The sequence below is a fragment of the Pongo abelii genome, chromosome 15 (assembly GCF_028885655.2).
Source record: "Pongo abelii isolate AG06213 chromosome 15, NHGRI_mPonAbe1-v2.0_pri, whole genome shotgun sequence".
Taxonomy (NCBI): Eukaryota; Metazoa; Chordata; class Mammalia; order Primates; family Hominidae; genus Pongo; species Pongo abelii.
The window spans coordinates 295634-320614 of record NC_072000.2 but is presented as its reverse complement, the minus strand read 5'-3'; the positions used below and the strand labels follow the sequence as shown (position 1 = coordinate 320614).

Sequence of the window (24981 nt, the reverse complement as noted above, 5' to 3'; positions counted from 1 at the left end):
ATAATGTTTCAAGAAAGTTTATGAATTTATGTTGGGCTGCATTCAAATCTGGCCTGGGCCACATGCAACCCTCAGGTTGGACAAGCCTGTTTCAGTATTACTTATTTTCTCTTTTTTTCATTTTCTATTTCATTTATTTTCAGTCTTTTTTTTTCCTCCCTTTAACTTATTTTCAGTTTTCTTTGCTCTTGTTTTATTGCTTCTTAAGAAGGAAGTTAGATCTCTTCATTCCACTTTAGTTTTAGTTATAGTCAACACATTTTGCTTTCATTTTCATTCCATTCAAAATATCATCTAGTTTTCCTTTTGATTTTTCTTTTCATGGACACTTGAGTTATTTAAAAGTGTATTGATTTTAATTTCTACTACATACAGATATTGTAGGTATGTTATTGTTGCTGATTTCTAATTCATTCATAGTATAGTTTGAGAACATACTTTCTTAGTGAATTTCCATGTACACTTGAAAAGAATGTGTATTCTGCAGATGTTGGTTCAGGTTTTTTTTTCTTTTTGTTTTTTGGAGATGAAGTCGCGCTCTGTTGCCCAGCAGGCTGGAGTGCAGTGGCACTATCTCGGCTCACTGCAGCCTCCGCCGCCCAGGTTCAAGTGATTCTCCTGCCTCAGCCTCCGGAGGAGCTGGAATTACAGGCACCTACCACCACGCCTGGCTAATTTTTTAAATATTTTTAATAGAGGCGGGGTTTCACCACGTTGGCCAAGCTGTTCTCAAACTCCTGACCTCAGGCGATCCGCCTGCCTCGGCCTCCCAAAGTGCTGGGATTATGGATGTGAACCGTGGCGCCCGGCGGTTCAGTGTTCTTTAGATGTCAGTTAGATGAACTGGTGGAGCTTGTGACTATGCACATCTTCTGGGTCCTTACTGATTTTTTACTCATCCTGCAATGTATTGCGAGTTATGTTAAAATCTCCAGCTGTAATTCTAGATCTGTCTCCTTGAGCAGTTTTTGCTTAAAGTATTTTGAAGCTGTCATGTGTACACATTTAGGATTGTTAAGTCTTCCTTATAAATTCAGTCTTTCATTTTCATAACATTTTAACCTTTATTTCTGTTAAATGTCTTGACGCCTAGTTAAATTATTTGACCACCCTTTTCCTCCTGTCAAGCCTGGGCCTTTGTTAGTTTGTGCTTATTTATTAGGTTTTTGCCTGTAGACTTAGACAGTGACTCTTACTCTAGGAAAGGCTCATCCTCATGGGCCTCTGTCACATGTTCTAGGTATACTTGGTGAGTTCTCACCACTCTGCTATGTCCCAAATTTGTGTGATCTCTGGCATCTCCAGTCAGCCCTCAGAAGTGCCAGCCACTCTGTATAGGCCTTGTGGAGCCGGTTTGCTGTATGCACTCCCCCCAGCCCCTGGCCCCAGACCTGCAGAGAACTTTTGCATACACTTTTGAGGCCTCACCTGTATGTAGTTCCGTCTTCTCCTGTACCTTATTCTATAAACTCCAAACATGTTAGCACTGCAAAACTCTCAGCTTAGTGACAGTGACATTGCCTCATTTTTGGAGGTCTCTACCTCTCTCTGTGTGGTCAAGAAACTGCCATTCGGCAGAAAACAGAAGTGTGTGTGAGATTTGCTTCCTGTGTTTTCCTGTTCTCAAATATCACAGTCCTGTTCTGCCTGTGTTCCAATCCCCGAAAACAGTTTTCTCAAATATTCTATCCAGTTTCAGTTTTCTCATTGGTCATCGTGGGAGGGCAAGTCCATCTTGGCTGGAAGAGGAAGTCCTTCTGTGACTTTTTCTCTTTGTCCTTCCACCTTCTTTTGCATTGTGGATTTTCTAAACTTGCCGTATAAGTAAGCATGTGTCTATTTGTGAAGGGAAAGAAAAAAACCTTTTAATTTTTTAAGGCTTTTCTGTTGGATGCTCACAAGGATCTGAAGGGATTGGTAAATAGGATGAAAGAAATTCTGTCTTTCACATGGAGAATACCATGTGTGACATTCATAAAAATGAGCATGTCTGTAAGCAAGGAGTTTCACTGAGCTCTGCTAGATTCAGAAGCAATTGAACTTACAACATCGTAGTTTGCAAAACACAGATTTGATTTACCCAGGAACTAAAGCTAAGTAAGCTATGGGTTAATAGAAGGTCTGTGAAGGGTACTTAGACTACAGTAAGATTGGGGAAGAAAATTCCATTTCCAAATCTAAGATATATCTTTCCTTTGTGGCAAGCAAATAATGAAGGCAGAGATTTAAAGGGGCCCTTAGCACAGAAGCACTGGGTTAGTCAGAAGGCGAGGTGAGCTGTCACACAGCATTGATGCTAGAATGAGGGTGCCCTGGTAGTATCTTATCAGCCATGACACTGGTGCATCAGGCCTTTTTTTTTTTTTTTTTTTTTTTTGAGACAGGCTCTTGCTTTGTTGCTCAGGCTGGAGTGCAGTGACGTGATCATGGCTCAGTGCACTGTCGACCTCGTAGGCTCAAGCAATCCTCTCACCTCGGACTCCCGTGTAGCTGGGACCACAGTCTTGTACCACCATACCCAGCTAATTTCTTAATTTTTTTTGTAAAGATGGGGGTCTCCTTTTGTTACCTAGGCTGATTTTGAACTCCTGGGCTTAAGTGATTCTCCTGCTTCCACCTCTCAAAGTGCTAGATTACAGGCATGGCAGACATATGTAAACATTCTAAACTATGTGAAAATATGTGTAAAGTTTTATTATGCGTTGTGAGACAACACAGCGGGATTATTTCACCATCTGCCTAAGGTTTAAAAGGAAATAACTTTAAGCATGTGTCTAAATAGCAGGTAATGTTTTAGAGCAGATTCTCTTAAATTCAGCTTGGGCGTCTGCAGCATATACACAGCTTGAGCTGTAACCTAACATAGAGACAGGCAACTTCAGTGCCCACTGTTCTTAGGATCCACTGCTTTTTCACAGCTAAAACCCCCGAGTGGCACTGTTAAGTATTATGTTATGTTACTTTAGTCGTTAAACATATAAGCATACCTCCAAAGGTTGAATGTAGGCCACTTGCAGAAAGTAGGCAGAATGCTCACATTTAATTCTTGATGATAGTGTGTTTAGCTTTCTTATTCTTTGAAATCTCATTGAGAAAAAATGCTGGCATCTGCTCAAAGTAATTTCTTTTTCAGTTGACAATATTATAAGTAATGTTATTGTGTCATTTCCCTACTTGGACAGAGTGTGAAAATTTTGAGGAGCTTGTCTGCCAGAAATTTCTTCTTCATTTGCAAAACATTAATGAGATGTTATATTTAAGTGATTTTATTTAATATTAAGTGTACTTGGTGAATGTGTCATAGAACATACAAAATAAAACTAATTTAAAATTATTAACTATTACGTTTATAAGAATTGCTAATCATAACACTGTTCATAATGATTCTGAATAAAGCATTATTTCTTTTACTGAAAACAATTGCAGCTATAACTCAATCATCTAAATTGTCATTAGTTTTATTGCTTTCTAATCGTCTTTAGATGAAATTTTAATTTTGATTAATGTTCTTTTTCTCCACTGGTTTTGTGTGTGTGTGGAAGTAAAATACACAGAATATAGAATTTGCCAGTTTTTCTATTTTTACGTATACACTTCAGTGGCATTTAAATGCATGCACCCTTTTACCTTCCCACCAGCATTGCAGAGGGTTTCAGTTTCTCCACATCCTGCCAAACATTTGTTTTTCTGGTTTTCTTGGTTTCTGTTTTTTGTTTTTTGTTTGTTTTGATAATAGCATTCTAATGGGTGTGAAGTGGTATTGCATTATGGTTTTGATTTATATTTCCCTAGTGACCAGTGATGTTGAGAATCTTTTCAAGTGCTTATTGGCCATTTGTATATCATCTTTGGAGCAATGTCCGTGTATATCCTTTCCCCAGTTTTGAATTGTGGTGTTTGTCTTTTTGGAGTTCTCTATATAGTCTGGACATTAATTCATTATAATGTATGTAGTTTACAAATATTTTCTTCATTCTCTGGGTTGCCTTTTAGTCTGTTGACAGTGGTTCTTGATGCACAAAAGTTTTTAATTCTGATGAAGTCCAGTTTGTCTATGTTTTCTTTTGTTGCCTGTGCCTTTGATGTTCTATATAAGAAATCATTGCCAAATTCATTGTCGTGAAGCTTTTCCCATTTTCTTCTAAAAGTTTTCTAACTTTAGCTCTTACATTTAGGTCTTTGGTCTATTTTAAGTTACCTTTTGTATTTGGTGTTAGATAAGGTTCCAACTTCACTTTAGCTAAAATTTTATGTATTTTAAAATTGATTATGAAAGGCATGAAATGTTTAGTTGAATAGAGAATTTTGTGCAGTGGAATTAACTGAATCTTTAAAACCTTTTTATTATGGAAATATCCAAACTAACCCATACATAGAATAATATAATGAGTCCCCATGTGCCCAGGCCCCAGCATTAATTATCAATATTTTGCCAATCTCGTTTCATTTACTTAATCACCCACACACACATTTTTTTCCTGGAAAATTTTAAGTAAAATCACAGATATTATGTCATTTTACCCATAAGTACATAAACGTACATTTCTTAACGTGATATGTATTTCTCTCATCACCTGTTTTGTTCTTTATTTTTATACATTATACTATGTCATTATCAGACCCTGTAAAATTAACAAGAATTCCTTAATATGTCATATCCAGTTGATGACTGGCTCATTTCTACTCTAGTTAAAGTGCAATTTAGGAGGAGGTTTGAGTATAATTTTTAACATTAAGATATAAACTTTTATAACAACCGTTAAAATAATTTTTGCTAGAGTCTAACATTTCTATTGGCAAATTGGAAATTAGTATACGTAGACACAGATTCTGCTCGTTTTGCTTTCAGTCTAAACTCATAGTGAAGATTACTGGCCGGGCGTCGTGGCTCACACCTGTAATCCCAGCACTTTGGGAGGCAGAGGCGGGTGGATCACGAGGTCAGGAGTTCAAGACCATCCTGGCCAATGTGGTGAAACCCCGTCTCTACTGAAAATAAAAAAAAATTATTCGGGCATTGTGGCAGGCTCTTTTAACCCCAGCTACTCGGGAAGCTGAGGCAGAGAATTGTTTGAACCCGGGAGGCAGAGGTAGCAATAAGCCAAGATCACGTCACTGCACTCCAGCCTCGGCGAAAGAGTGAGACTCCATCTCAAAAAAAAAAAAAAAAAGATTACTATGCTAGAAAGTCTTCCTGTAGGGGCATTTTTAAGAAACATTATGATAGGCATTGCCTCTGGAAAGCAGGCATGAATAGATGGCTGGGGTCTATCATGAGAGAGACCATTCTCCATATATCAATTTGTATGTTTTACATGTTGTCTTTTGTTTTGGTCTTTTTTTCAGACAGGACCTTGCTCTGTCACTCAGGCTAGAGTACAGTGGAGTGATCATAGCTCACTCTAACCTTGAACTCCTGAGGTCAAGTGATTCTCTTTCCCAGCTCCCCGAGTAGCTGGGATTACAGGCATGCACCCCCATGGTTGGCTGTATGTTGCTATTTTGTATTTTAAAAACCTAATTCTGACTGTGCTGGTAGTTGCATGAATCTGTGCAGATACATGCAAACATACACATGTAAAACTGGTGAAATCTGAATAAGCTTCATGGATTATATCAATGTCAGTTTCCTGATTCTAACAGTGTATGATACTTATACAAGATGTCATCATTGAGACAAAGCGAGTAAAGGATATGTGAGATCTTTGTATGATTTCTTACGACTGAAAATAAAAAGTTTTTAAAACTAAGTTATAATAACAAAGAACTCTGTGTCAAAACTAAAATATAAAGTTGAAATGTCAATTTTATTTTTTAGGAATCTGGTGGAGAGTAAAAAACTTTGGCAAAATTTCAGGAACCATAGCCATTGAAATGGATGAGGGAACCTATATACATGCAATCGACAATGGTCTTTTTACCCTGGGAGCTCCACGCAAAAAAGCTTTGTGTCTGGAAGGGAAGATCCTGCCACAAGTGTAGATTTTAGGACATTCATTCACTTAGGCCAAACTCTAACTAGTCTCAAACATTTTCCAAAGGAATGGAACCATTGCATTTGACTCTTCCATTTTTTTTTAATTCCTTAATATTTACCAGCCATTGGCAAGTCCCTCTTTCTAATATAAGCATTGGAAAACATTCCGTGTAGTTCCAGAAGAGTATCTTTGGAAGTCAAAACAACATGAATAATTAAAATAGTAAGTGGAAAGAAAAAAGAAAACCTATTTGAGTCAAACATGTTTGAATTTCTTTTTTATTCAGACCTGTTACCAAAACTAACCTGGGTGCATTTAACAATTTGAAGTTTCCTCATTTTCTTTAGTCCACTAGAGGAAGCACTAATGAGATACAAAGTAATTAGAAGATAAAAAGCAGTATCATTTGGTCAGCAAGGCCATCCATTGAATAAATGAAAGCATTTAGCTTTTTAAATAAGTGCTTATTTATGACTGTATTTTAAAACATAAAGAGAAGCTATCTCGAAAGTTATTAAATAAGCATTAATCACCCTGTCTTACTCAGTGTATAAAATTAACACTGTAGTTAAAAGAAAGTAAAATAGATCTTGATTCCAAAGATATAGTATTACAGTGACATCAGTATATCTGAATATTCTTACCTTTAATTGCAGAAGAAAATAACCACATTTTTTAAAGCAAAATAATGTCTTTATATTTACAGCAAATGTCAAATTTATTTTCAAATTTTTTTTCTCCAATAACTGATGAGGGCCTTAGTCTTCCAGAGCAGTTTATGGCTGTCAAATTATCTATTCCCAGGTGAGCTTATGTTGTAATATAATTAGTAACCAGTTATTTTAAAAATTTAATTGTAGTATCTGTCTTAAGCCCATGGTAATTTTGATATAAAAAACAAAATAGCTTTTTTGAAAAGTAGATTTTGTGATCTACTTTTAGTGGATTTCCTATCAATATATAATGCTAGGCTGGAAAAAAGATGTGTAAGTTAAAAAATGAAGATTAATAATTTCACACACCAAATAAGATAGATTAAAAAATAAATCAAATAGTAAAAAACCTGGTTCATTGTTGCTATGATATTTAAACTCCCTGTTTGGAAGTCTAAAGACAAACAGGAAGACTAAAAAAAGGAATATTGTTGAAACCAGCAGAGAATGTTACAGCATCATAACGACCAAAAGAATATTTTTACTCACTATTTTTCCAGTCATTTTATAAAATAACCTTTTTAATTCTCACTTTGTGCAGAAGTATAGAATGATTCTTTGGGTAAAAGATACTGAAAGTGAATTTACATATTTTAGTAATTGGTTATATCAACACGATAATGATTTCCATTATATAATCATTAACGTATGAAGGAGTAAAAGTCAATTCTGGCATCCGAGGAGATTCTTGGTAAGGTGAAAGAAATCATAATTTTAAAAAATCACATTAAGATGATTATTTCTAGAGTTTCTTTGAAAGTCTGATAAGTAGGGTGAAAGGCAAAGAATAAAAGCAGAGGAAGAAAAAATTCAATAGTTTTAAACTGCTTTACAATTATAAACAAAAAAGGATTATAAAGAAAATTAACTGACAAATGAGGAAAATATTTGCAACAACCTTAATAGGCAGTGAGTTTTTATTCTTCATATGTATCTTGTATAGAATTCATAGCACTGAAGACCCCAGTAGAAAAATTGCGAACAATCAGATCTGAATAGAAAAATGGACAAGGGACATTACCAGATAATCTAAAAACTAAAAAGGAAAGGAAAAGAAAAACAATTGTTATTCTAGTTAACTACTAAAATGCAAATTAATAGGATACTGTTTTTTTTCCATATCAGGTTTTCAAGTATTTTTTTAGAGTCATAATGTTTAAAAAAAAATCCATGAGACAAAACATACTCTGTTAATTTGAGGTAAGAATATAAATGGAAGCAACATTTTCTGGAAAACAGTTTGATGACATAAGAACTTTATAGTTTATACCCTTCGATCCAATTATTTCTGGGAATTTTTTCTAAGGATAAATCAGTTTTATATACAGAATAGATGTAAATAGAACTATTTATGATAAGCGAAAAGGTAAGTTTTAGTAATGTATTATTGAACTTTATAACTAAAGAGGTATAATTGAAGAATGATGAATTTTGAAAATATTTGTTACATAATATATAAGGTACAATGTTTATATTAAAAAAGCAAAATATAAAACTAAATTTAAAACTGTGCACACCACCATGCCCAGCTAACTTTTTAAATTTTTTGTAGAGATGGAGTCTCACTCTGTTGTCCAGGCTGATCTTGAACTTCTTGCCTCAAGCAGTTCTCCCATTGGCTTCCCAAAGCACAGAGATTACAGGAGTGAGTCACCACTCAGCCACATGCATCTTTTGAACACTTGGAATATGTCCAGTCTGAAATTTTAGATATGTACACACCCACACACATACACATGTCCTGTTTTGATGTTCTATAATTAATTTTCTCTCAGTTTTTAACTTTTATCTATCTTATTAATGTATAGAATTGCCCTGAAATCTGCCTATGGAAAATAACTTGGTATAAATTCAGATGAACTTGTTGTTGAGCGTTCAGATGCAATTGGACCAAGAGAACAGGGGGAACCAGTCTTTCAAAATGTAAGTGCTGTTATTGTTTATAAAATCTTCCTGTCACTTTAACAGAAAGTCTGTACCAGTCAATCATAATATATTTAAAAAGAAACAGTAGGATGCAATAGTATAATATATTAAACTGGAATAAATCAGTAAGAACATAGAGCCTTAAAGAGATCTCAAAATATAGTGCAACAAAAATAGCATTAGTACTTTTGCCCACAATTATTTCTATATACCCTTAGTGCCTAGATATTGATCTCATTACCATTGAAGAACCAGTCAATTTTAGGTCTCAGAGTAGGAAAACAGAATAGTTCCTAAGTATCTTCTTTGTAGCAGAAATCATGGATGCTTTCAGAAACATTACAGACTGTAAGCGAACTGTGGAGCCAGCTAATACCAAGTTGTGACAATTTGCGTATAAAATATAAATAATTATAGTTCATTGAAGTAAATTATCTCTAAAAGACTTTCAGTTCATAAGCTAATAGTTTATGAAAAGATAGTTTTAATATAAGAAGAAAAAAGATAATATACTAATTCTTAATTTTAGTAAGTAGACAGTTGTAGTATATGGATGTTTTGTTAAATCTTTGTTGATACAGAATACATAATTTCCCTTTTCTGTTTGTGTGAGAAGTAAAGATTCAACAAAAATATGTGAGTGCTAAACTGTCTTTAAAAAGTAGATAACTATATCAGAAACAGTAAGGACCAGTGGGCACCACGCAGAACAAGCAAATAGAAGATAAGCTCAGCCTTTGAGTAGCAGCTTTGGTAGTATACAATAATGAACTGAAAATAGGAAGTCAGCAGTGTTTTCTAAGATGACAGATTAAACAAACATCCTACCAGAAAGAGGTAATCACTTAGACTAAGTTCCTCATCCCCTAGGATAAAATCTTGTCAGTGACTTGAAAACTATTTTGACCTAATCCATTGAGAAATGCATTTTTACATTGCAGCCCAGCACACACATATGTATAACTGAAGCAAGAGTTGTACTTAACAATACTTACTTATCCATGTGTTATGCACCTTGATATTTCTTATTCTCTTTTACCCCTTCCTCTGTGTGTCTGTGTGTATTCCTTTCCCCCCCCCACCCACCCAATACACTTCAGGAAACACTACATTGATTTCATTACCTGTAATGTGTTGCAACCGCTTTGAGATGATCCTACTAGTTATGATGAGATACTTCTAATAAAAGTTACACCAGTAGAAAATGCCAATATTTCATAAGGCCAGGGTGATGACTTAGATAGTACTAATAATACAACACTTTAGGAAAGTTCATTTCATTTTATTTTAGGAAGGACACTAAGTTTCAAAAATTTAAATTTAAATGAAAGAGGGTCTTAAAACTCTATTGCAAAAAGGACTCAGCCGAATAATCTGTGGCACAGGTTTAAATCGCCTGGACCACACCATGCGATGTGAACCGCCATGTTCCACGGCTCACCAGGAGCCATCCAGATGAGAGACCATCCAGCCCTTGTGACTTGACTAAGATATTAAATCCATGTTATCAGCACGTTTTTAACTGGATGTGATATAAGGTTAACATATTTTGTAATCATTGTATTTATAAATATTTTGTCTAAATGTTATGGTATTCCAAGTTTTCCAAAAGAATCAACGAAATACAAGATATAAATAAACATTTTATTTGTTACGGGAGTTAAGCTAACCAAATTTATAACCCAGATTTAGATACACAAGAAAATCAGTTTTCAAAGTTTTGTTTAATAGCAGTGTAATACATCAAACATTAAACAACTAAAAAAGTATATGAATATTTATTTTCACACACAAAAGTCCCTCAGACATTGATTCTTAAAGTCAAAACACCAAAGGCATTGTATATACCTTTTCATGTTTTCTAATTCTGAAGAAAATAAATGTTACTTAAAATGCTAATATTTGAATAAAGTATGCATTCATAATTATGTTCCTGTCTTTAAAGTTAATTTTTCAAACAGAACTAAACAGTTTTATCTTCCATAGATCTTTTAGAAAGGAAGCAATCCTACCTCATCTAATTAGAATTTAGTCCTACTATGAAGATACACTACAAATGTTTATTGTGGTAATCTTTGAATAGTAAAATGAAAGGTGATTTTGGTTTCCTTTTCTATATGTTCTTGTATTATATTTTCCACGTTCCTTTCTTAAGTTCTTTTCTGTGATTTTTAAATCCGGGAGGAAAAATTAATTCACTCTAAACACTTAATGTTTCTTCTAGAAGAAGTATCCTCATGGCTATTTTGTTATTTTGTTTCACTTAGGGGAAAATGGCTTTTTTGGCCTCAAATGCTGCTTTATTAGATGCAATGAAGCAGGAGACATAGAAGCAAAAAGTAAAACAGCAGGAGAAGAAGAAATGATCAAGGTAATGATGACATTTTATACGGATGACTGCATTCACACATGCGATGTGACTGTATCTCTTTAAAATGTTAAATCATCATTTACTGTCACTTTAAAGATTTAGTTAATAGCTTTTTATAATGTGCTGTTTCAAATAGACTCATTTTTAATTATAAATGCCATAGTGGATGGCTTGTTTATACAATGTGGTAGAGAAATCAGTGCATCTAGGAGCTACCTTGCCATTATCTCCATGGATTAGTATCTTTTTCTGGTAGTTCCACATGCTCTTTTTAAGCTTTCATTTTCTTGTTTTCTTGCTTGTATTTTAAAATCTAATTTTTAAAATAGATAACATGTACACGTGATCCAACATTTTTAAATAAAAGCATATGAAGATGAAGACATATGCCTGCCATGCATCTTACTCACCTGTGTCCCAGCTCCTGTTCCTCTTTCCCTTTGTTTTTTTTATAGCCTCCTAAAATTTCTTTATAAACATATGAATACATTTATAATTTTCAACTTTTTTACACTAAAGGCAGCCTCCTCTATAGTCTTCTCAGCTTTTGATTTTTTTTTTCCTTAAAATGGTATCTTGGAGAGTTTTCTACTATTAGTTTGAATGTACAAAATTTTCTCTTTTTCTTGCTTTTCTTCTCTTTCTCTCTCTTTTTTAACAGCCACATAATATTCCATTTTAGGGATGTACCTTAATTTATGTAGTCTTTTATAGATGAAAATTTAGGCTGTTTCCAGTCTTTTGCTCTTATAAACAGTGCTGCAGTACGTAACATTGAATATGCATCAATTTGTAGATGTGCGGGTAGACCTGAAGATAAATTTCCAGAAGCAGAATTACCAGGTCGGGGTATATGCGTTTGTATTTATGTAATGCTTGAGCTTCTGTGATGATAATCACTCTATGAAACAAAAAATCATAGCAGAACTTCTGGGGCCTTAGCCCTTACATTTTAAAAATATTTTTATTAATAGTACCTGTCTTCTTTGCATTAGGAGAAACATGAATCACATAAAACATGATTTTATTTTATTTTTAAAATGTGTGTGCCTCACTAAGCTGGAAATAAAAGTTCCTTATTCCAGGCTAAATTCCCTCATCCGTAGTCAGATGCGTTATCCATTTCACCAGTGGCCTGTGCCCTCCCTAATCCTACTGTTTGTTTTACATCATTGTAAAAGTTAAACAGACATCTTCATATCAAGGTGAAATTCTAAATAATACTGTTAATATAACCTAGGTAAATCAGGTAGTTAACTGGAATTTGATGAAAACATTTAAGGCTTAATTTCTTAGACTCACAAAAGCGACTGATCTTTAATGATAAACATATACCAGGATGTGTCTAAAGAATAACTCCCCCCTTCTTGCCACATGGTTTTTCTGTGTCTTGGCATTCCAACGCAGTACTGAGCATCGTGAACCTTGCTTTGTTTGTCTCTGTTGGGAATCACAAGTTGCATCCAGTCTGACCCAGATTTGCTGGCATTTTGGGGGCCAGAGTGGAAGGCTCTAAGAGAGGGGGCAAATGCCTTTTCTAAAATGCCCTTCATTCTTATAATTAGAGCATAAAAATTTATGTTACATTTTTCTCTACTGTCAGTGTAATTTAAAAGCATCTCTCAATTCTCTGTACATGATTCATGTTAGATTTCCGGTCATATGTTTGATTTTCTTTTTAGAATAGTTTTGTTTTCAGATAATTTCAAATCTAAAGCTCAAACAATTTCAATCTAAAATGTAGATATTTTCTTACAGTTAGAGAAGTGAAATGCTATATTTTTTCACTGCATGCATCCGGCACATGCGTTGTAGTCTTGAATTTCCATAATGCTCCTGTCAGGTGGATGTGAGCCCAGCCTTACAGACAGGAAGACAGCCTCTGACCCTCCTTACATCCTCGTGGTTTTTGTCAGTCAGTTCATGGAAATCACAGTGATTTCAAGGTGTGGTAAGACAGGATGTGTACCCAGGCTCAGCTGACTCCAGAGGCCACTCTCAGTATTTCATAGCACATAGCTTCTCAGGAAGCAGGTCATTGAGGAAATGCAGATGGGTTTGTGACTTGCATTTAATTTAATTTATTTATATTTTATTGTATCATGTTTAAATTTTTTTCATCTGGATATCATCACAAAAGTGTTAAGGCAACAATTGCAAACATATGCTGTGCTGTTCACTTATACAAAGACACAAAGATACACAAAGATTGCATTTTTCACTATTTAAAGCAATTTTCAGATGAAATACAAAGTTTTCTGAGTCTCTTTGGTTGGTCAGTTACTTGGAATATCTGAACAGTGATTATTTAGGACACTTTTCGTACCATTTAATTGCAGGCTGTCCTAATTAATCTCTGTCAGCCCTTCACCTTTAGGACCTTGCCTTATCTACCAGAACACAGATCCCTCTTACTAAAGGTAGCATTGTGTTACAGGCCCTAGCAGGGAATGTTTTGAGGTCTGGGACACCTCAAATCAAAACTGTCACAAAGATGTCATTGGCACAAACATGTTATTTGTCATCACTTTCTAAGCAGCTCTGAAACTGGACTCTGGCCACAGAGATCCCTTAGGAGACATGAATCCTTACCATTGCCCATTGCCTGTTCTGTGGGTGATCCTAATTGTTGAATGCAGATTAATTAACTTATGACATGTGATAGTAAACATCTATCCAACTTAGGAGGACATAAAAAGCTACTAAAAGAGGTGGGTTGCAATTAATTAAAAGCAAGTTGTGTAATGTTAAAAGTTTTAATAGTTTGGTAATAGTCTGTGCAATGTAAAATAGCTATTGAGCTTTCAATCTGATCAAATGACACTTGTCTACTAGGGATAATTTGATCCTAGTGTATTCACTTGGAGGACAAAATTAAATTAATGATTGCTTTATTGCCTAGCAGGATCTGATGTATAAAATGTTTCTGAAATAATTTTGTCTGTAGTGTTTCTGACACAAGGGCTGAGGAGGAAGCATGTGATAGCACTTACTCATATAGATTATATATATGAAGTAAAAACACATAGCCAGAACAGGTCTTTTTCTGAATATTGTTGCTCAGTTAATTTTTTCTTCTGCATAAGAAATCATCTCGAATGTTCTTATGTGATATGTAAAGTGGGGAAGGTGGAAGATAAACATATAACCCGTTGGATTCTCTTTTCCAATATCTAGATTAGATCCTGCACTGAAAGAGAAACCAAGAAAAAAGATGACATTCCAGAAGAAGACAAAGGAAATGTAAAACAATGTGAAATCAATTATGTGTATGTATGCTTTTCCTTTTAGACCTACAGATTTGACAGTGAAGTGCTTCTCAAAGTGCTTTCAAAATAAATTACCTAATTAGCTGGGGATGGTGGTGCATGCCTGTAGGCCCAGCCGCTTGGGAGGCTGAGACAGGAGGATTGTTTGAGCCCAGGAGTTCAAGGCTGCAGTAAGCTCTGATCACCACTGCATTCCAGCCTGGGTGACAGAGCAAGACCCTGTCTGAAAAAATGAAAACTGATGGACAAGAAGAGGCAACACCATGTAGCCTCTAGGACAGAGCACTGAGCTAAATGCTTTTTTTTCTTGAGGGTTCAGTTTTCCTAATCATCCTAGCACATTATTACTATTTATTACTCTTCCTATGTAGATAAGTAATGTCCTAGAGCTACAACACAGAAAAACAGAGATGTTTAGCTGTGAGTGTACAAGTATAAATCAATTAAGTGCCAGATTTTGATAATCACCAGCCGCTCATTCAAGTCGTATGTTCCAAAGTTACTCTTACCCTTTTTGTACATTACTTGATAAAGGCAATGTTTAATTACATATTTCCTGTTAACTAGCTGGTTGAGTTCATACCTAAAGTCAGTAAATAATGTTAAGAATTTTTTCCAGCTGAGCAAATGAATATGTATCTAGTTGTAAGAAATCAAGAAGAGGATATAAAATATAATCAGGATGTGGACTCTAAAACAGAATAAGCTGTATGTCCTGTAACTTTTATCACTTGTAATAATACAGCATTCTCACCCTGTAAAATGGAAATTCAGAGCATCCTTAAATTCCGGAATAATTAAAATTGCTATTTGGATTGAAAAAGCCCTTAGGCAACATTTATTGAATATTAGGAAATAACTTTTATAAGATTAGAATCCATTTTTTATAGAAACCAAATTTAAAAGTATACATATTTTAATATAAGTGTTGTGGTAATAACCAAAATTGAACACACAGTTTTAAAGCTTTTTATATTTAGTAGCAGCTGAATATATATGGCATGTTTTACATAGATTAATTTTATTATTTTTCTTTGTTTAAACAGGAGAGCCAAATTGAAAGCCGACAGATACTGCAAGTGACTGGGATTTTTGTTTCTGCCTCATCTTTTTGTGTTTTTTTCTGAATAAAATATTCAGAAGAAATGCTTTTCAGAGTTCTTGATTTGTTGTGAAATTATTGTTTACCTAGTAGCTAGTTTAACCAGGATTAAACAAGTTTAATCAGGATTCTTCATGGATGTACTTTTTAGCTAACTACAGTTTTCACATGGAAATGAAACTTACAGTACACATTTAACGTACCACAGAATTTTTTCTGGATTTCCTGTCCTGAAGCATGAAGTGTACTAGAAACCAATTCTTCTTGTGCTACTTGTGGAATCTGCCTTATTGGATCATAATCTTACTTTACTTTATATAATAGATGCTTAATCAGTGCCTTTAATAAAAGTTAGTTAGAAACTCCCAATCCAATCAATCAACAAGGCTTTGGTTCTACCTCCAAAGTACTACCCAGATCACAGACAATCCAAATATCAGAACTAGGGGGCTGGGCAGAGAGGACAAATCATCTATTAGGGAGTGGGACAGAAAGTGGAAACATTACGAAGAAGCAAGTAGGCTCAGAACACAGGGGAGAGTAGTACTGGGGAAACTCCCTGCTGAGGACAGGTTAGCCACAGTGGATATGTATGTGACACCTTTGTCCTTGTGGGCTGGAATGGAAGCTGATAAGGGAATAGGAACAGCTCCAGTCTGCAGCCCCCAGCATGAGCGACACAGAAGATGGGTGATTTCTGCATTTCCAACTGAGGTACCGGGTTCATCTCACTGGGGAGTGTCAGACAGTGGGTGCAGGACAGTGGGTACAGCGCACCGAGCATAAGCCGAAGCAGGGCGAGGCATCGCCTTACCCGGGAAGAACAAGGGGTCAGGGAATTCCCTTCCCTAGTCAAAGGGGTGATGGATGGCACCTGGAAAATTGGGTCACTCCCACCCTAATACTGCACTTTTCCAACAGTCTTAGCAAACGGCTAAGGTATATCTCCTAACACTATCCCTCCCCACTCCCCTGACCCCAAAACAGGAGATTACATCCTGCGCCTGGCTAGGAGGGTCCTACACCCAAGGAGCCTCACTCATTCCTAGCACAGCAGTCTGAGATCAAACTGCAAGGTGGCAGCGAGGCTGAGAGAGGGGCGCCTGCCATTGCCGAGGCTTGAGTAGGTAAACAAAGTGACCAGGAAGCTCGAACTGAGTGGAGCCCACCGCAGCTCAAGAAGGCTTGCCTGCCTCTGTAGACTCCACCTCTGTGGGCAGGGCATAGCCAAACAAAAGGCAGCAGAAAACTCTACAGACTTAAATGTCCCTGTCTGACAGCTTTGAAGAGAGTAGTGGTTCTCCCAGCACGCAGCTGGAGATGTAAGAATGGACAGACTGCCTCCTCAAGTGGGTCCCTGACCCCTGAGTAGCCTAACTGGGAGGCACCCCCCAGTAGGGGAAGACTGACACCTCACATGGCCAGGTACTCCTCTGAGACAAAATTTCCAGAGGAATGATCAGGCAGCAGCATTTGCTGTTCACCAATATCTGTTGTTCTGCAGCCTCCACTGCTGATACCTGGGCAAACGGTCTGGAGTGGACCTCCAGTAAACTCCAACAGACCTGCAGCTGAGAGTCCTGACTATTAGAAGGAAAACAAACAGGACATTCACACCAAAACTCCAAATCTACATCACCATCATCAAAGACCAAAGGTAAATAAAACCACAAAGATGGGGAAAAAACAGAGCGGAAAAACTGGAAACTCTAAAAATCAGAGCACCTCTCCTCCTCCAAAGGAACACAGCTCCTCACCAGCAATGGAACAAAGCTGGACGCAGAATGACTGACGAGAGAAAGCGGCTTCAGACGATCAAGCTACTGAGCTACAGGAGGAAATTCAAACCAATGTCAAAGAAGTTAAAAGCTTTGAAAAAAAATTAGATGAATGGATAACTAGAATAACCAATGCAGAGAAGTCCTTAAAGGACCTGATGGAGCTGAAAACCACGGCATGAGAAATACGTGATGAATGCACAAGCCTTAGTAGCCGATTTGATCAACTGGAAGAAAAACTGGAAGAAAGGGTATCAGTCATGGAAGATCAAATGAATGAAATGAAGTGAGAAGTTTAGAGAAAAAGGAATAAAAAGAAATGAACAAAGCCTCCAAGAAATATGGGACTATGTGAAAAGACCAAATCTACGTCTGATTGGTGTACCTGAAAGTGACGGAGAGAATGGAACCAAGTTGGAAAACACTGTGCAGGATATTATCCAGGAGAACTTCCCCAATCTAGCTAGGCAGGCCAATATTTAAATTCAGGAAATACAGAGAATGCCACAAAGATAGTACTTGAAAAGAGCAACTCCAAGACACATAATTGTCAGATTCACCAAAGTTGAAATGAAGGAAAAAATGTTAAGGGAAGCCAGAGAAAAAGGTTGGGTTACCCACAAAGGGAAGCCCATCAGACTAACAGAGGATCTCTCGGCAGAAACTCTACAAGCCAGAAGAGAGTGGGGGCCAATATTTAACATTCTTAAAGAAAAGAATTTTCAACCCAGAATTTCATATCCAGTCAAATTAAGCTTCATCAGTGAAGGAGAAATAAAATCTACAGACAAGCAAATGCTGAGAGATTTTGTCACCAACAGGCCTGCCCTAACAGAGGCTCCTGAAGGAAGCACTAAATATGGAAAGGAACGGGTACAAGCCAATGCAAAAACATGCCAAATTGTAAAGACCATCAAGGCTAGAAAGAAACTGCATCAACTAATGAGCAAAATAACCAGCTAACATCATAATGACAGGATCAAATCCACACATAACAATATTAACCTTAAATGTAAATGAGCTAAATGCTCCAATTAAAAGACAGAGACTGGCAAATTGGATAAAGAGTCAAGACCCATCAGTGTGCTGTACTCAGGAAACCCATCTCACATGCAGAGACACACATAGGCTCAAAATAAAGGGATGAAGGAAGATCTACCAAGCAAATGGGAAAAAAAAAGGCAGGGGTTGCAATCCTAGTCTCTGATAAAACAGACTTTAAACCAATAAAGATCAAAAGAGACAAAGAAGGCCATTACATAATGGTAAAGGGATCAATTCAACAAGAACTAACTATCCTAAATATATATGCACCCAATACAGGAGCACCCAGATTCATAAAGCAAGTTCTTAGAGACCTATTAAGAGACTTAGACTCCCACACAATAATAATGGGAGACTTTAACACCCCACTCTCAACATTAGATCAACTCAACATGACAGAAATTTCACAAGGATATCCAGGAATTTTACTCAGCTCTGCACCAAGCAGACGTAGTAGACATCTACAGAACTCTCCACCCCAAATCAACAGAATATACATTCTTTTCAGCAGCACACCATACCTATTCCAAAATTGACCACATAGTTGGAAGTAAAGCATTCCTCAGCAAATGGAAAAGAACAGAAGTTATAACAAATTGTCTCTCAGACCACAGTGCAATCAAACTAGAATTCAAGATTAAGAAACTCACTCAAAACTGCTCCACTACATGGAAATTGAACAACCTGCTCCTGAATGACTACTGGGTACATAACGAAATGAAGACAGAAATAAAGATGCTCTTTGAAACCAATGAGTACAAAGACACAACATACCAGAATCTCTGGAACACATTCAAAGCAGTGTGTAGAGGGAAATTTATAGCACCAAATGCTCACAAGAGAAAGCAGGAAAGATCTAAAATTGACACCCTAACATCACAATTAAAAGAACTAGAGAAGCAAGAGCAAACAGATACAAAAGATAGCAGAAGGAAGAAATAACTCAGATCAGAGCAGAACTGAAGGAAATAGACACAAAAAACCCTTCAAAAAAATCAATGAATCCAGGAGCTGGTATTTTGAAAGATCAACAAAATTGATAGACCGCTACCAAGTCTAATGAAGAAAAGAGAGAAGAATCAAATAGACACAATAAAAAATGATAAAGGGGATATCACCCCTGATCCCACAGAAATACAAACTACCATCAGAGAATACTATAAACACCTCTACGCAAATAAACTAGAAAATCTAGAAGAAATGGATAAATTATTCGACACATACACCCTCCCAAGACTAAACCACCAAGAAGTTGACTCTCTGAATAGACCAATAACAGGCTCTGAAATTGAGGTAATAGTTAATAGCTTACCAACCAAAAAAAGTCCAGGACCAGATGGCTTCACAGCCTAAATCTACCAGAGGTACAAGGAGGAGCTGGTACTATTCCTTCTGAAACTATTCCAATCAATAGAAAAAGAGGGAATCCTCCCTAACTCATTTTATGAGGCCAGCATTATCCTGACACCAAAGCCTGGCAGAGACACAACAAAAAAAGAGAATTTTAGACCAATATCCCTGATAAACATCGATGCAAAAATCCTCAATAAAATACTGGCAAACAGAATCCAGCAGCACATCAAAAAGCTTATCCACCATGATCAAGTGGGCTTCATCTCTGGGATGCAAGACTGGCTCAACATATGCAAACCAAAAAACATAATCCAGCATATAAACAGAACCAAAGACAAAAACCACATGATTATCTCAATAGATGCAGAAAGGGCCTTTGACAAAATTCAACAACCCTTCATGCTAAAAACTCTCAATAAATTCGGTATTGATGGGACATATCTCAAAATAGTAAGAGCTATCTATGACAAACCCACAGCCAATATCATACTGAATGGGCAATAACTGGAAGCATTCCCTTTGAAAACTGGCACAAGACAGGCATGCCCTCTCTCACCACTCCTATTCCACATAGTGTTGGAAGTTCTGGCCAGGGCAATCAGGCAGGAGAAGGAAATAAAGTGTATTCAATTAGGAAAAGAAGAAGTCAAATTGTCCCTGTTTGCAGATGACATGATTGTATATCTAGAAAACCCCATTGTCTCAGCCCAAAATCTCCTTAAGCTGATAAGCAACTTCAGCAAAGTCTCAAGATACAAAATCAATGTGCAAAAATCACAAGCGTTCTTATACACCAATAACAGACCAACAGAGAGCCAAATGATGAGTGAACTCCCATTCACAATTGCTTCAAAGAGAATAAAATACCTAGGACTCCAATTTACAAGGGACATGAAGGACCTCTTCAAGTAGAACTACAAACCACTGCTCAATGAAATAAGAGAGGATACAAACGAATGGAAGAACATTCCATGCTCATGGGTAGGAAGAATCAATATTGTGAAAATGGCCATACTGCCCAAGGTAACTTATAGATTCAATGCCATCCCCATCAAGCTACCAATGACTTTCTTCACAGAATTGGGAAAAACTACTTTAAAGTTCATATGGAACCAAAAAAGAGCCGGCATCACCAAGTCAATCCTAAGCCAAAAGAACAAAGCTGGAGGCATCATGCTACCTGACTTCGAACTATACTGCAAGGCTACAGAAACCAAAACAGCATGGTATTGGTACCAAAACAGAGATATAGACCAATGGAACGGAACAGAACCCTCGGAAATAATGCCACATGTCTACAACCATCTTATCTTTGACAAACCTGACAAAAACAAGCAATGGGGAAAGGATTCCTTACTTAACAAATGGTGTTGGGAAAACTGGCTAGCCATACATAGAAAGCTGAAACTGGGTCCCTTCCTTACACTTTATACAAAAATTAATTCAAGATGGATTAAAGACTTAAATGTTAGACCTAAAGCCATAAAAACCCTAGAAGGAAAAATAGGCATTACCATTCAGGACATAGGCATAGGAAAGGACTTCATGTCTAAAACACCAAAAGCAATGGCAACAAAAACCAAAATTGACAAATGGGATCTAATTAAGCTAAAGAGCTTCTGCACAGCAAAAGAAACTACCATCAGAGTGAACAGGCAACCTACAGAATGGGAGAAAATTTTTGCAATCTACTCATCTGGCAAAGGGCTAATATCCAGAATCTACAATGAACTCAAACAAATTTACAAGAAAAAAAAACAACCCCATCAAAAAGTGGGCGAAGGATATGAACAGACACTTCTCAAAATAAGACATTTATGCAGCCAACAGACACATGAAAAAATGCTCATCATCACTGGCCATCAGAGAAATGCAAATCAAAACCACAGTTAGATACCATCTCACACCAGTTAGAATGGCAGTCATTAAAAAGTCAGGAAACAACAGGTGCTGGAGAGGATGTGGAGAAAGAGGAACACTTTTACACTGTTGGTGGGACTGTAAACTAGTTCAATCATTGTGGAAGTCTGTGTGGCAGTTCCTCAGGGATCTAGAACTAGAAATAGCATTTGACCCAGCCATCCCATTACTGGGTATATACCCAAAGGATTATAAAACATGCTGCTATAAAGACACATGCACACGTATGTTTATTGTGGCACTATTCACAATAGCAAAGACTTGGAACCAGCCCAAATGTCCAAAAATGACTGACTGGATTAAGAAAATGTGGCACATATACACCATGGAATACTATGCAGCCATGAAAAATGATGAGTTCATGTCGTTTGTAGGGACATGGATGAAGCTGGAAACCATCATTCTCAGCCAACTATCACAAGGACAAAAAACCAAACACAGCATGTTCTCACTCATAGGTGGGAATTGAACAATGAGAACACATGGACACAGGAAGGGGAACATCACATACCAGGGCCTGTTTTGGGGTCAGGGGAGTGGGGAGGGATAGTGTTAGGAGATATACCTAATGTTAAATGAAGAGTTAATGAGTGCAGCACACCAACATGGCATAGGTATACATAAGTAACAAACCTGCACGTTGTGCCCATGTACCCTAAAACTTAAAGTACAATTAAAAAAATATATATTCCATAGTGGCGATATAGAACAGTTTGTTTAACCATTCAGTCGTTGAAGGATATCTGGGTTGTTTCTAGTTCTAGGCTATTACAAATAAAGGTGCTATGAACATTTCTGTTAAAAAAAAAAAAAGTTAAGATGCTACGTTTTGCATACGTCTGCTTTGTTGAAGCCTGTCTCTTTCAGACTTCCTAAACACAATATTCCCATGGCATCTAATCCCAGTGAGTGTTTCAAATCCAGGCTGTGTATCAGATGCCATGGGAAATTCTGCCTCAGGACTGAGGTTGGTTCAAGCATCTGGATGTTGTCAAAAGTCCACGTTATGTGCTGGCCTAACCTGAGACTCTAACTAGTTCTAGCCTTTAAATTCCTTCTGTCACCAAATCTAGAGTTACATGGCATCTGTACAAGCTAGGTAGTTGAGGCACGGTATCAGCCCTATAAAGGAGCTTTTGGTGCTTTTGTTATAGGTCTAGCTCCAACTTGGCACTCCAGTTCCAATAGCTAGACTTTCTCTCATCGTGTGTTCTGATCCTTGGATTAGGAACAAAGTTAACTACTCTGATACAAAGCAGTGGTTTTGGTTCCCAACTGGTGACTATTTTGCCTCCCAGGGGACATTTTTGGTTTTCACAACTGGGATACGGTATTAGAGGGTAGAGGCTAGGGATGGTGTGAAGCATGTGGCAGAATCCTCTTCTGCCCAGAATGCTAACAGTGCCAAGGTTGTGGAGCCTTCCCACTCAAGGGCTTAGTCTATTCCTTGCTTTTGCCAGCTCCCTAACCCTTAAACACAACAGTTCAAATTTATATGCATAAGCATCTCCTAGGGACCTGCATGTTTCCAATATCAACTACTGAGACCCATCCGTAGAGATGCAGGCTTAGGAGGTCTAGCATTGGGCTGAAAATTTGCATTTTAACAAGTACTCCAGGTCATTCTGAAGCAAGTGGTACAAACCACACATTGAGGAACACCGCCTTTAAGAGACTGAATCTTGCTTCCCAACACTAGCTTGGTATCTGAGACCATCTGCCTGCAGACTGGCTTTCCTGGCAAAAACATTCTGCATGTAGGCACAGTGCGTTCCTGGACTCCATGTCACCTCGTTCACCCTCATGTTCCCTCGGTTCCTGTCCCCAGTCCAGCGAGAACTGATTACAGATCTTGACAACAGAAGATACAGATTTAAAATAACTTGCCTGTTCCCGTGGACTTTATCCACTAGTGAAGGAGGACAAGTGGACAAGGGGAGAGTGTAGGTGGGGGCTCCTTCCCTGTTCCTCCCATTCCACTTTATACAAACCCCAGCTAGACCACTGGGAGAGCAACGGAGATTAAGAATGACTGCATCTAAATATTGTCATCTGGTCCATTCTTCTTCTATCTTGAACACAAGGTTATCATGAGTTTTGTTTAAAGCACTACTGAAACCAAGATAAACTCTGGCTTAGCATGCCCCTGACAGATCAGTCTAGTAATCTTATCAAAACTAAGATTACCTAAAAGCACTAACCAAAGGAAAAGCTCCCTCACCCCAACCTATGACTGCTCACATTTTTCAGATTGAATCATTTCAGTTGTATTTTAAGGTTCATTGACTCTTTACCACCTCCAAGCTGCTCCTGAACACGACTGATTATTAATTTTGAAAACTTTTTCACTTCTAGAATTTCCACTTGAGCCTTTGTTATTACTGTAGTTTCTTCTTCTCTGCTGTGATTTCCTATCCATTTATTATAAGAGTTTTTGGGGTTTTGATTTTAGTAAGAATTATAATAACTACTTTAAAAATCCACACTATTTCCAACATCTGGGTCATCTCGAGGTCAGTCTCGATTGATTGCCTTTTTCCTTGAATATGTTTCTTTTTATGTTTGATATAACGGGATTGAATCCTGAAGATTGTAAAAAGTGGATATTTTTTGTTCCTCTGAACATTTTGATAATTTTTTTTAATTTTTTTTTCTATTGTATACTTTACATTTTCCTCCAAGGGTTTTAACATTTCTATTTCTCAAAACATTTATGTTTATGTTAAAAATTATACAAAGTAGCTTGGTACAGTGGCTCCCATCTGTAATCCCAGCACTTTTAGAGGCCAAGGCAGGAGGGTCACTCAAGCCCAGGAGTTGGAAACCAGCCTAGACAACAGGGCAAGACCCTGTCTCCACAAAAAATTAGGGTGGTGCAAAAAGTAATTGCGGGTTTTGCCATTACTTTCAATGGCAAAACCCACAATTACTCTTGCACCAACCTGATAAAAAAATAAGCTGGTTATGGTGGTGGTGTGTGCCTGTGGTCTCCGCTATTTGGGAGGCGAAGGCAGAGGTGGGAGGATTGCTTGAGCCCAGGAGTTCCAGACCACCCTGAGACCCTGTCTCTATGAGGAGAAAAAAAAAAAAACACACACACACATTAGCCAGGCCCACATACCTGTGGTACTAGCTACTTGGGAGGCAAAGGCAGAGGTGCCAGAATCACTTGAGCCCAGAAGCTCAAGGCTGCAGGGCACTGACTGTGCCACTGCACTCCAGCCTGGGTGATGGAGCACAACCCTGACTCCAAATAATAATAATTACAAAAAGGAAAGACCTAGAACACCAGGTTAAGTATTCTAAAATTTAGCTGACTTACTCTGTTCTCCATAAAACAGGGTTGCCACAGAAAATATAGCATGCCCAGTTAATTTTAAATTTCAGATAAACAAATACTTTTTTCAGTGTAAATATATCCCATGCAATATTTGGGATATACTTATACTAAAACATTATTCCTTGTTTATCTGAAATTGAAATTTACCTGGGTATTACATAATTATAGTAGCCTGACCATAAAAGAT

General features: G+C 37.1%; 1 long non-coding RNA gene across 1 annotated transcript; it reads left to right on the top strand.

Moving 5' to 3' along the window:
• The first annotated feature begins 332 nt into the window (after positions 1-332).
• LOC129053669 (uncharacterized) lies at positions 333-15408 on the top strand. The gene is made up of 4 exons (XR_008518438.2): positions 333-8614; positions 10885-10988; positions 14166-14257; positions 15304-15408. It is a non-coding gene; the product is annotated as an uncharacterized LOC129053669 (long non-coding RNA).
• Positions 15409-24981: the final 9573 nt, after the last annotated feature.